This window comes from Acomys russatus, chromosome 14 (genome assembly GCF_903995435.1).
Source record: "Acomys russatus chromosome 14, mAcoRus1.1, whole genome shotgun sequence".
Lineage (NCBI taxonomy): Eukaryota > Metazoa > Chordata > Mammalia > Rodentia > Muridae > Acomys > Acomys russatus.
The window spans coordinates 57,080,097-57,093,555 of record NC_067150.1 but is presented as its reverse complement, the minus strand read 5'-3'; the positions used below and the strand labels follow the sequence as shown (position 1 = coordinate 57,093,555).

Here is a 13,459-nt window from a genome sequence, read left to right as displayed (position 1 = left end):
TTTCCAAATGTTCTGCTTTTGACATTTTGAGGCCCTGTCTCATACTGTGACCCAGTCTTGCCTGGAAATTACAACAGTCTTCCTGCCTAAGCCTCTCAAGTGCCTGTTCACAAACCCAGACCACCTCACTCAGCTTCTAACCCATCTACCCAGTATCTCTCAGAGTAAAAAGCCAGGATTACTATTATTAGCAGATTATTATTATTGTTGTTGTTGTTGTTAGCAGATTATTATTATTGTTGTTGTTGTTACTGTTGGAAAAGATGACATGAAGGCATACCTCCATTTGTTGTTTATTTGGGAAAATGGATTAGCCTCAGAAGTGAGGGAGCCGCCGCTAGGGAGCCTGAGCCGCCCTGTCTGTGTTGTTGGTGTTGCAAAAGTAGCACATAGACGGGACAACGAGAAAACAGTCCTCTCCGGAAATAGATCAGAAACTCTTTGATGCAGAGAGTAAGCCTTTTAAACTTATCAGTATCCTAAAGAGCTACGACTGGAAAAGGAAGAGCTGGTCTAAGTGAGATTTCCCTGGTCGCTTTCGTCCTTCTCGGGAAGCTCGTGGCTCTGAGGCTCTTCTGAGGTGCTGTGGAGTCTCAGTTGCTGGATCCTAGGAAAGTCATGGTCTTAAATGTGAACGTTCTGCTTTTTGTAAACCACCGTCACCGCACTGGGGGTGTTGGACTTCCTCCAGCAGATTGTGTGCTTGACTTAAAAAAGAAAGAGCAAGTGGGGGGGAGAACATACCTTGTGTTATGAAAAAGATTAATTTCCCTCCCTTTTATTCTTCATATTCATTGAAATGCCCCCACTCATTACACACTCATGTTCACTCAACTGTGAGCTCCCCTTGTAGTAAGCATAGCATTGGGTCCGTGGAGCTTGATCACTCTGGATTCCTAGGGAAAACTGACAGATTCATGTTCCAGTGATAGACACATGCAGGATGCTTTCTCTTGTCTGTTAGACCTCTATGTTAAAAGTGGAAGAAGACAGTTAATGGTGTTTATTAAGGTGGGAGGTGCCTTTTTGGCCTCTTGGGAACCCACCATTATTAAAGGCATTACTATGTTCCCTATAATAGTTTGCCAAGCAGTTGCACCTTGAATTCTGTCCTGAAGATGTCTGGCTCTCTTAATATCAAAATGAAACTTAAGGGTAGGATGGGAGAGACAAGGGAGGGAGGGGGGCTTCTCTGCTCTTTTTACCTAAAGACAGCCTTCATACAGAAGATCGTAGGTTGCTTTTTCTGTGTGGCTAGTTTGTGTGCACACCTTAAAAGAAAAAACTCAGGAGCTTCAACTGATCAGGTCATCAGCATGGACTCTGCAAGTTTATAAGAGGCCACCTCAGCTTCTAAAATACGCAGCCGGAACCACATAAATAAATGACAGAGCTATTTGGAAACTTCTCCTTCTCATGGTTAGGCTGGTTAAGTCTGTCTTTGTCTCGCATGGTAGTGGTACTATAAGGTCTCTCTTCTATCTGCTTATAGACCAGGGAGGAAGTGTGGGAGAAGCTTGCGGGTGGATGGCCCTCAGTTGCTCACTGATGAATAGTGTAACTTAAAGTTGGATGGAAATTCTTAGTAGCCTGAGTGCAAACTAGTCCAAGAATAGCCTGTTGGTGCTTTATGACACTTCACTCTGGCCCTGGAACTTTGGGGCAGTTTGGCCTAAGGAAGTTTTAAGTTTCTGAGTTGGTTTTCTGTTGTGGCTTCTGTGTTCCCTGTTGAATGATTGAGTTCAATTGCCATTAATTCACAGAGTAAAGGAATTGGCTTTTTTCTTTCTGTTTTTCCAGACAGGACTCAGTTTCCTCTACATGAGCTTACAATAGGGTATGTCTAAAACTGGGAACTTTGTCAGAGTTGATTAGCCCTTATCTTTAGTGAGGAATTTAGAATAGATTAAGAATTTGACCAGAAGCCAGGGGTGAGCTACCATGTGATGGCTCATTCCTTTAATCCCAGATCTCTGTGAGTTTGAGGCTGGCCTGGTCTACAAAGTGAGTTCAGGACAGCCAGGGCTGTTACACAGAGAAACCCTGTCTCAAAAAACCAAAAATAAATAAATAAAATTGGCCAGGTGTGCTGGTGTACACCTTTACTCCCAGCACTCAGGAGGCTGAGGCAGGGAGTTCCAGGACAGACAGGGTTTCATAGTAAGCTCCTGTCACATAGGAAAAAAGAAAAAAAAAAATAATTTGAGTTTTTTATTTTTTACTTCTTTAGTTAATATAGAGAAAGAACTAAGTGTCCTGTCTTTACTTTTTTAAACTGAAATTTTATTGGCAACCCATTTTTTGCCCCTAGCATAAATGTGAGACATGTCAAGGATTACTTTTACAAATAATTATAGTTATGGGCTTCTATGAGTTATGACACTTAATCTCTTTCCATTTTAATTACTGTCTGTCCTACAGTCCATTCATGTGGTGGTCATTTAGTTTAGTAAATTTGTTTAATGCCTGGGAGAGCCTCGCCAAGATTAGAAGGCATGGGGCTGTTCACTTGGCCAGCCCATCTACTAAACTGGAGAATTCAGCTAACTTCAGTTTGTTAGGCCTGCAAGGAGGGAAGGCAGTCCAGTGATAGAGGATATTTTTTTCCTTGAGATTCAGATAGCAAGCGCACATCTGCTGTTCTCGGTTTCTGTGAGTGTGTCTGGGAGGAGGCGATCCACATCGAAGCGTCCAGCAGCAACAAGGGAGAGCTTTTCTCCTTTAGCCACAGTGCCATCCTCTGCCACAGAGAACTTGTGTACATGTCCATTTATGTGTGTGAATAAACATGGCTCCCTTCCGGAGATGGAATGTAAGCTGGTCAGATGTTGAATTTCATTTGTGAAGATGGGATAGCCCAGAAAGAAATCCCAGTAAAAACTATCCTAGATTGGAGTCAGAAAAGTGAAGAGCAAGAGAGGGAAAGGGGTAGGAGTGGTTTCCTAAACTCAGATGTGTCAGGAAAGATCTTGGCATGGGGAGAAAAAGTACATCAATGCATAAGACTTAAAAGTCCTCTAGTCAAGCAAGGTGGTGCACGCCTTTAATCTCAGCATTTGGGAGGCAGAAGCAGGTGGATCTCTTGAGATGTGTTGTCTAATATGTCGCCATGGGCCACATGCTGTTTAAATTTGAATGAAATTTTAAGACTCAGTTCTTCAGTCCCTGTACCTTAAGTGCCCAAATAAGACCACGTGTGGGCGTGTGACTAGTGCCTCCTGAATTGAACAGCAGGGGGCAGGGGTTAGCAAAGTCATCCCATTAAGGGTCAGATAGCAAGCAAATGACTTGGTTTTATAAACCATTCAGCTGTGCTGTTGTACTGCAAACACACCCTTAGATAATGTGACTAAGTGAGCTTGGCTAAAGCCAGTAAAATTATTTTTACTTTTTGGTTGGGAACACTTTTCTGAGACAGACTCTGTGTAGTGCAGGTCAAACGCAGGCCTAGCCTTGAATTTTAGCTCTCTAGCCTCAAGCTCCCACCACACCAGATTTGTGGGAAATGTTCTTCTACTTTACTATTTTTTTGTTTCTCTATTTAAAAAATGTAAAAACTAGCCGAGCATGGTGGCGCACTCCTTTAATCCCAGCCCTTGAGAGGCAGAGGCAGGCAGATCGCTGTGAGTTCAAGGCCAGCCTGGTCTACAAAGAGTCCAGGACAGTCAAGGCTACATAGAGAGACCCTGGCTCGAAAAACCAAAACAAACAAACAAAAACCACCACCACCAACAAAACTAAAAAAAATGTAAAAACTTAAATTGGAGTGGTGGTGGCACACACCTTTAATCCCAGTATTTGGGAAGCAGAGGCAGGCAGATCTCTTGAGTTCAAGGCCAGCCTGGTCTAAAGATTGAGTTCCAGGGCTACACAGAGAAACTCTTTCTTGAAACAAACAAAATGTAACCAAAACAGGTTGGTGGTGAATCTGATTTGTTCTAAGGGCCTTAATTTGCCAATACTTGCTCTAGAGATACAAGAAGTCAGAACTTAAAAAGATTATCTTGCTGTCTAATAAGTCAGAACCTTTTATTTTTTTCCCCCAGTAACTCTTCCAGGCTTGAGAGCTTGCACTGACTAAAAGCTAAGTAGAAGTGTGTCCCTTCCCCACCACTGTTTTAGCTTAGTTTTACAATGGTCAACACTTAATCAAATTACAGAAATGTAGAGCACTAAACCCTACTTTTTCTCTGCTAAGTAAACCTTACCTTTGTAATATCATAAAAGTATAGATTGGAAAGTCTGCTGTCACCCTGTCTCTTTACTGTTTACAATTTGAATTATCTATGGACCAAAAGGGAATTACTTTTTTTCTAGACTAGACAGGCTTAGTGTTCATCTTTAAGCTGTCAGTCTTCCCACTCTCCTTTTCTTTTTGTGGAGACAGAGATGGAGAGTCAAGAGACTTTATGACTCACTCCATCTCTAAGCCACATGCTATTTTGAATGGCACCATTGAAAGGTGCCTTAGACCAGGAGAAGAAAGGTGACCGCACAGATACATAAAATGGCCAAGGACATGGCAAAGGCATGGTGGGGATTCTTGAGAATTAAGATAAACTTTGATTTGCCATGGCAGGCGGTGGAAGTCTTAGGTCATGAAGCTGTTTAGTACACAACAGAATGTATACTGTGTAGGAGATGGTGTGCTGGGAAATCTAAGATGGGTAACAGACAAAAATAAGTCAGAATCTATAGAATGGTGGGATGGAGGGCAAAAAAGGACTCAAGATAAAAAGCAGTACGACTTAGTGATACTGGATGGTGCGGTGGAAAGTGACAGAGAAGGATTTAGAAACGGGTACTGTATAGAGGGAAACATGTAATCAAAAAACAAAACAAACAACCTTTAGACCATGGATCTTAAAAACGCGTTTTCGGGCTCAGTAAAGGTAAAGGTGCATGCTGCCAAGCCTAACGACCTAAGTTTGCTCCGTGAAACCAAATGATGGAAGGAAGCAAGGAAGCGACTCCCGCAAATTGTCCGCTGACCAGCATACGTGCGCCATGACACGTTTCCCCCACCCACCCCATACACTTTTAAAAAAATAGTTTGCCGAACTAAGAGCTGTATACTTGTGTTCTTTGTAGATGTTCATGTGCAGACTCAATGGTCTTTCCACGGTTGAAGAACATCTGTATTTAAGGGCTAAAGCTTCTCCAGAGACTTCTCTGTGAGAAGTTTGATCCAACCAGAGTTCTTTGCACGAGGAGAGAGCATTGGGTTCCAACTGTCCAGCCCGGGCTTCTGAGCTTATCTTAGTTTCAACCCGCCCGCCAGGTTTTCCAGCATTCTCCCCCTCAGGGCTGGCAGCAACCGCGCTTTTAGAGACCCAGGATTTGGCTCCTACATCCAGGTTCCGGGTTTCCTCGTACACTCGCCCGCTCCAGACTCCACGGCGCACGGAATCCGGATCCGAGAGCACGAGAGTCCAGTGTCCGGGTCTTGCAGGCTGCCCTGGTTGTCCCGGATCGCGGCGGCGGCGGCGGCGGCGGCGGTGGCGGCGGCGGCGGCTGAGGGACCCGCGGCCCCGGACACAGCGGCCCCGGCCAGGCGGGGCGGAGCGGCGCGGGGAGGGGCGGAGAGCCGGGGCGGGGAGGGGGAGGGGCCGCGGCCCGGATGGCGGCCCGGGACGCGTAGCAGCGGCAGCTCTGCGGCCGGGGGCCCGGGGCGGGCGGAGGTGGCGGCTCCCGGGACCGGCCGCGCGGTGAGTCCTAAGCTTTGTGTGGAGCCGGGGCTGGGAGGGGAGGGGGGAGGCGACGCAGAGGGAGGCCCGGCGCCGCCGAGGGGGCGCGGAGGGCGCAGGGGCAGAGGCGCCCGGTGGAGGAAGTGGGGGTTGGGGGGGGCCGGGGCGGAGCGACGGGAAGGTGTGTGCGGGGGAAGCGGGGTCGTTGCGTGGGTGGGGGAGGGGGGGCCTGAGGTGAAGTTCAAAGCGTGGCCGGGGCGGTTCGGGCTGTGGGCGACGGTGCCCGGCATAGCCTCTGGTCTGGCCAGGTGGTAGGGGCAGGCCAGAGAGTTTTCTGAGGCTTTGCCGTGGGGGCCCCGGGGCGACTGGGGCTGGTCAGGGACTCTAGGGAGCGTCGGGTAGAAAAGCAGGACGTGTGCGCGGCCCGGGAAGGGGAGCAAGGTGGCAGGGAGCGTGCAGTCAGTAGGTTGTGGGTGTGTGCCCCTTCCCAGGCTTAGGTCACATTTACTCCTGTCCTTTTCTTCAAGATGGAGGGACCACTGGGCCTGGACTTTTAACTGCTATCCCTGTGCCCCCCGGGAGGGGTTGAGACCCTGTCCTGTTTGGAAAACCCATGCTGCCCTCTTTTCCCTTTATGTGTAATTACGGTTGGATCATCTCTGTGCTTTGCTCAGATTCTCCTTCCTCCCTCTGGGGTTGAGGAGGAGGAGACACATCTGACCAATTAATGTGTGTTTGTGAAACAGGCAGCGGCAAACAGTCATTTCAGCTTCTAAGAATTAGGCTCACACAGGGTGGAGAGAGCAGAGCCCTTCAGGGGGAATATTTCTGAACAAATCACAGATGATTAAATTCTCTCAGAAACCGCTTCTTACCTAAATGAGAGTGGGAAAGATGGGGCGGGGGGAGGCTGTCTGTTTCCAGCCATGTGTCCAGAGCCTCGGGGGCTGAGGAGAGTCCCTGAGCCCCCACAGGCTTCTCTTTTCTGTATTAGGCTTTGCTCTGCAGCCTTGAGTTAATTTCACCCCTGCTGCTTTGTCTTGGGGGAGGGAGTGCTGGTTTAGGCTGTTGTGAGAGATGACTGTTCTGCTGCCACACAATAGTCGTGTCATTTTATCGGGAGTGCTACCCAAGGGCTGAGAACTGTTGCAGCAGAGATAAACCGGTCCTTCTCACCCGCCTATTGTGTACACAGTGAAGGTCATAGGTTCAAGTCTTGTCTGAGAGCTTTGGATATGCTCCATCTCCCAGGCTCCTCAGTGCCATTTTCTTCCTTTGCCAGACTGGGGCTTGCCATTGGAGGAGGCCAGACAGAAAGGCTCTTCTTTTTGAGTGAGGAACAATGCAGGCTCACTGGCACAAGAATAGAGGATGCCAGCCATGTTGTGCCTGCCTCTTTGGTTAGCCTGTAACTAAGTTGTGGAGGAATAGCATCTGGGACACGCCACCCTCATGCTTTGTGGCAGGCCTTTGAGAAAGATGACTGCACGGAGAGGGTTCTGTACTTACGTAAAGCATCATGTTTAAATGTTTCTCTATAGAAATGGAACACTTGTGCAGTTATTTTTGTTTGTTCTCGTACAAAAACCATGAAAGGCCAGTTTAGGAGTAAGATAGGGAGTCAAGGGCCAAGTGCCCCCCCCCCCCCAAATAGGGACTCATTAGTTGCCCAGGCTGGCCTCTTCACTCAAAATCCTTCTGCCTCAGCCCCCTTAGTGCTGGCAATTACAGACGTGCACCTATTCCCTGCATCCAGATACCTTTTTAAATGGTCGATAATTACATGACAAAAAACCACTCAATTTGCCTAAGACAGGCTTTGAAAACAAAACTTTCCCTTTATAATTCAATTCTTAGAGATGATTCAGGTATTGTGCTGTGGAGAGAAATTTGCCACCTAGAGGACGGCTAAAAATATCGTTTGGACCTAGGGGCATTAGAGAAGGGTAGGAAGAATCATATCCTTGGCTGTGACATGAAAGTCTCCGAGCAGTGTTCTGATACAGTTGAGTCTCATGTCAGTTCCAACAAATATAAATAAATATATGTATGTATGTATAATATACACACACACACACACATATAGGGCTAGAAAACAGGTTTTCATGCAAGACCTTAAAGGAAACTTTTAAAAGATTAGAAGTAAAGCGTCATTGTATTCACTGTGCCGAGTACACAATAGCTACGCGGCTGTTTCCCATAGTTTATTATTGAATGGGGACTTTAGCCTTTGGTTTTGGTAAAGGTCTTTCAAGACAGTAAGTGCTAACTGTGGTCTCTCCCTCCCTCATCCCTTTATATCACTGAGTTTCTTTAATTGATGGCCTGCTGCTTAAATGTTGAGACTTCGATAGAGCAGGTTGTTTTGACACTTGTTTTGATGGGAGAACTGTTTTTAAGCCTTACCAAAAGTACTGTCTGCCTTTAGGCTATTTCTAACTACATGCCCCAGTTAAGCCGAATTCAAGGCCTTTTCTTGTGCTGTTGGTGGGCTTGTTTGTTTGTTTTTCTTGTGTTGTCAGTGAAGGCAGACCCTCACAGTAAGTCTGCCTTCATTATGTTTAGTAGTCTCAGAAGTGCACTCTTACAGCTAGGGATCCTGCGTGGGTCCTTTGAGTGTGACCATCCAGACCAGGTCACGTGAGCTCTTCACCGCCAGCTTCCTGGTAGGAAATGTTTCCTTGTGAGAAGTCTGTGTCTGGACACATCAGTGCTTACGGATATGTTGTGTGTTTTAGTGATGTGTTGCAGTTGGCATATAGCAACTAAATGCCTGGAACTGGATGAGTTGTTGAGAGTTGCCGGTTGCTCTGTTAAGTGGAAGTGCCACTCCTTGGTCATCTGACTCTAGCGTTGGTGCTGAACCAGGCGTGAAGGGTACATACGTACAGGAATATCTGCTCTTATGTGGTTGCCACTCGGCTTCCCCTCCTTACTTCTTTGCCAGGTATCTTAGTATTTTCGCTGCTCCAAAGGCAGCCAAGCAGTTATTTTCATTGTGAAAGCCCGGCACGGATGGGACTGCTGCCAGGCACATGAAGCCACACCGAGATAAAGTAGCCTCTGGTTGTGTGGCAGGTTTTCTTCTCAGCAGCTTAATTTTCACATCTACTTTATTTAAACAAACAAACAAACAAAAAAACCCAGTTTCCTTTTTAAAAATTAAAGAGCAACACTACAACGAAAAATGAACAGAAATACACAGAGAAACCCTGTCTCGAAAAACCAAAAAGAAAAAAAGAAAAAAAGAAAAAGAAAAATGAACAGAATACAAACCCCACAGTATGTTAAATAATGCCTTCATATTGCCCCTCTGATGGAAGTTGGCTGTGACAGGCAAAATGAAGATAGGTGGTGCTGATTGGCAGATTCTGAGTCCACGAAGTGTCAGTGAAGGACTCTTTTCACTAGAGAACAGGTAATTCACCAAAGCACCTGCCTAGCAAGGCATGTGGCATCGGCAGCAGCTGTGCAGCTGAAGAGGGATTATTGAGCAGGTGGCTGAAGAATCACATGCCACACTGACGAGAAAATACTCAGTCCTGTGTGGTTTAGGCTCTGTTCACACGTGTGAAATTGCACTTTGTTTCACGTTTCTTAATGCCTATTGTTGACTTGTGAGTGCCATGGTAATGGAATAGAGAAAAGAGCCTCTTTACTGAGTAGCATGGCCCTGCACAGCCCTATTGTACTTCTGGAAGTTCTGGCTTTACGCCTCATGAAAGGGAAGGAAATAGTGGTAATTCAGTGCTTCTAGGACTTTATTAGAAGGAAATGGGAAACAGAAAATTCTTTGCTTTCTTGATGGTGAAAAGCCTTAGCCCACTGGGAAGATCCCCAGCTGGTTTTATGCAAAGGGTACAATTGACTTTGCTGTGCTAGGTCCACCTGAAGCTCCTTAGGCAAGAAATTTGCATGCTGTTATTTTATAAATATTATTTGCTCCATGAAGTTTTCATTTCTTCAGTTTGCTTTCTTCATCTTTTAGTGTTTTTTCCACCAGTACTTTTATGCCTTTTTCTTGATCTTCCTATGTCACTTATTAAAATCCAGTTATCAGAAGAGTACCAAATGATGTTAAATATTAAATATTTATTTTAAAAACAATAAAATATAAGCAACTAGTCTGTATAAGAATGTTAATTCAGACCATGTGGCTGTTCTGGCAAGAGATAACATCCAAAGACCTTCTATGTCTGTGTGATCCAGCTGGAATACAGACACGTCTTTAATCCAGGAGACAGAGGCAGACAGATCTGAGTTTAAGGCCAGTCTGGTATAGAGCAAGTATCAGGTAAAGAAAAACTTAGGTCCAAGCTTGGTGATAATTGCCTTTAATCCCAAACAAAGGTAGAGTTAGTTTGTAGAAGGAAGCACCATGTTTGAAAGTGATGTCTAATTGAGTGGCAGAGAAGGTGACGAATCAGAGAAGATTTGACAGAATAGGATGTGCATGCCCAGTTCTGGCGAGAAGAGGGAGGAAAGGGAAGCTACTTACGAGGCAGTTTTTTACCTGGACAGTAGTAGGGAGTGCATTGCAGAGAGGGAGAGAGGAGAGAGAGAGGAACTAGAACATTCAGGTGAAGACTGAACGGACCAGAAAATTAGAGCAGATTGAAGGCCATTCTGGGTTGAGAGAGAAACCAGATTAAATCAGTCAGCTGGGAAAGGAGTTTGAGCCAGAACAGCTGAGTTGAACCAACCAGCCAGCCGGCGCAGAGCTCAGAAAGAACAAGTGAGGGTGATTTTATTAAGCAGTAAGTCTCAGAGGCTGACAACATTCTAGGCTAGAAGCTTTCAGGATTAGGGTTAGGACAACAGAAGGAGGCAGTACTCCTCCCAGACAACAATCACACAAGGAAAATAAAAGTTACTTTTATGCTAGTCCATTTCCTTTGTTTTGAAATAATACTTTATATTTTGAGGATTTCTGAAAATTCATAGATTTTCCTTCAGATTATTATGACCTTCTGCTAATATGGGTGTCCTTTTCCTTGTTGATTGAGGCTATTTTCTCTCATCCCTTTTTGAGATGGCATCTTGCTATGTAACCTGGGCTGGCCTTGAACTCATGATCCTCTTGTTTCCTCAAGAGTTTCTTCAACCTCCTAAAGATTGGGATTACAAGCACACACTACCACTCTTGGTACCAGACTAAAATATGAACAAGTAACTGATTTTTATTTTGTAGTAATTTTCTGTATTGGGTCACAGGCTCCACGGATCTTCTGTTCTCATGCCCGCCTACCCAGGAATGGTATCCAGTGAATTCACAGGACATTCATCAATAGGTCACTGAAAGGAAAGAAACCGTATTAACTGTTCTAAAGTCCAGATGTCTTTCTCCAAGCTTAACAGAGTGAAGATTCTAACCTGGTTTTTACACTCTGTGTGTGTGTGTGTGTGTGTGTGTGTGTGTGTGTGTGTGTGTGAGATCTTGGGATTGAGTTCAGGTTGTAGACATGGAGAGGCAAGCACCGTCACAGGTTTGTTTTATTTGAATTGTGCACAAAGCATCATGTCCTCTCTCATCATTCTCAGTACTTTGCTTCCTGCTGCTGCTCTCCCTCCCTCATCCCCCAACCTGGCTCTTCACTCTGAAGACTTCTCCAGTGGTGTAGAAACACCAGTTACTGTCCTATTGTTGTCACCACCCAGATGCTCCGCCTCCTCCCTCCTCACCTGTTTCCCCTCACAGCCTCCGTGCTCCAGCAGCAGTAGTTGAGCTGCAGTCTTGTGGGCAGCCAGATCAGTGAAAGAGGCCCATCTAGACCCAGAAGGGCTCAGTTGTCACGCTTCTCTTGTTCTTGGATCAGGGTTCCAGAAAAAGAAATGACAAATATACATTAGGCCAAATACAGCCCAACAGTCAGGGCAAATCTTGTCACTGTGTGACCTTCTTCCTTCCTTCCTTCCTTCCTTCCTTCCTTCCTTCCTTTCTTTCTTTCTTTCTTTCTTTTCCTTGCAGGTGAGCACTATCTGATGCTAGGAAAGTTCTGAAACTGCCTTATTAAGCTCTGTGGTATTAGTGTCTGGCCAACTCTTTGATTTTATTCCTGTTTGATTTCAAAATAACCTTTCAAGTTCAATCATTCTAGACTGTTGGCCTTTATTTGTGATTTCCTTTTGTAGTTATCGGTGTCAGAAAGGTCACTTTTCAGCCTTTTAGTACATGAGTGTCAAATAGTTATTACTTACATATTTGCCACACTGAGGCTTGAACCAAGGTCCTCTCACATGCTAGACAGTTACTCTACTGCTGAGCTGTGTCTGCAGCATCTCTCTAGTAGCATAACTTCTCATTGTGGCCTCCGCCTAAGGAGGCATGCTTGGTAGGCACACAGGACGCATTCAGGCATGTAGTAATTAATAGAGTAACTGTAAATATGTGTACCCTTTAATTCCTGTTCAGTATGAACATATGCTTCTTTGTGTTGGGCTTGGGGCCTACTTCCTGTTCTAATTCTTTGTCCTGTGTTTTGCCTGCACATGTGTCTGTGCACCACATGCATGCCTGGTGTCCAAGGAAGCCAGCAGAGGGTATCAGATCCCCTGGAACTGGAGTTCACAGGTGTTAGCCTATTTGTGGGCGCTGTGAATGGAACCCCAGGTCTTCTGCCGTCTGTATTTTTTTTTTTTTTTTAATGTGTCTCATACTGTATCCCGGGCTAGCTTCAAAATCACTGTGAACTCTCTGCTGTAGTTTTTCAACTGTAAGAATTATAGACTTGAGCCACCAAGCCCAGTTTTGTCTTGGGAATCCAACCTAGGATCTTATGTATAGTGCTACTTTATTGTTTTGGTTTGTTTCTTGTTTTTTGAGACAGGGTTTCTCTATGTAGCCTTGGCTGTCCTGGATTAGCTTTGTAGACCAGGCTGGCCTTGAATTTATAAAGATGTGTCTGCCTCTGCCTCCCAGTACTGGGATTAAAGGAGTGTGCCACCATGCCCACCTTTATTGGGTTCTTATATCTACCAGCCTTCTCCACCTTAATCCCTTCCAACCCCCCAACACTAGATAGGAGAGAAAGAAGGTTAGAAGGGGAAGGGGACAGAGATCTCTTTAGATACTTCCTGCTGATTAAGGGTGTTGAGTTCCTTGGGGCTAATTTGGTCTTTGCCAACAGGGTATCCAGTTTCTCCTACTAGTCTTTTTGTGCACGGCCACTTGACAAACCGCGGCATCAGGGGGAGTAGCAGCCTCCTCCTTGGAGAGACTCCCCACCCCCTCTGGTGCTCTGGCATTTCTAAGAGTCCCCAGAATTCCAAACGTAAGCTATCCTCAGCCAGCAGAATCATGCCCCGCCATAGCACAAAACACATTATAGTTAACTGTTGTGGACAATCTAATGCAGCCCTATATTCCACACCTGGGATAAAACAAGAACATATTTACATAACATAACTGGGTTTATAAAAAAAAAAAAACAAAAAAACAAACCAAATTCCCACCACACTACAGCTCTAGACTAGGACTTTTAATTTTTAAAGTTGTTAGGTTTGTTTTTATGTGTGTGAGTGTTTGCCTATAGATGTAATGTACACCACATTTGTGCACACTGCCCTCAAAGGTCACAAGAGGGCATTGGATCCCCTGAACAAGAGTTATGTATTTGGCCAGGCAGTGGTGGCGCACACCTTTGATCCCAGCACTTGGGAGGCAGAGGCAGGTGGATTGCTGTGAGTTCGAGGCCAGCCTGATCTACAGAGTGAACTCCAGGACAACCAAGGCTACACAGAGAAACCCTGTCTCCAAAACAAAACAAAAAACA

General features: G+C 45.5%; 1 protein-coding gene across 2 annotated transcripts in view; it reads left to right on the top strand.

Annotated features, from left to right (window-relative positions):
- The first annotated feature begins 5,619 nt into the window (after positions 1 to 5,619).
- Positions 5,620 to 13,459, top strand: part of Znf609 (zinc finger protein 609) — a 146,968-nt gene continuing 139,128 nt past the window's right edge. For both annotated transcript variants that reach the window (XR_007831828.1, XM_051156650.1), the window contains exon 1: positions 5,620 to 5,708. The gene's annotated coding sequence lies outside the window, so the exon portion shown is untranslated. The remainder of the gene's footprint in view (positions 5,709 to 13,459) is intronic.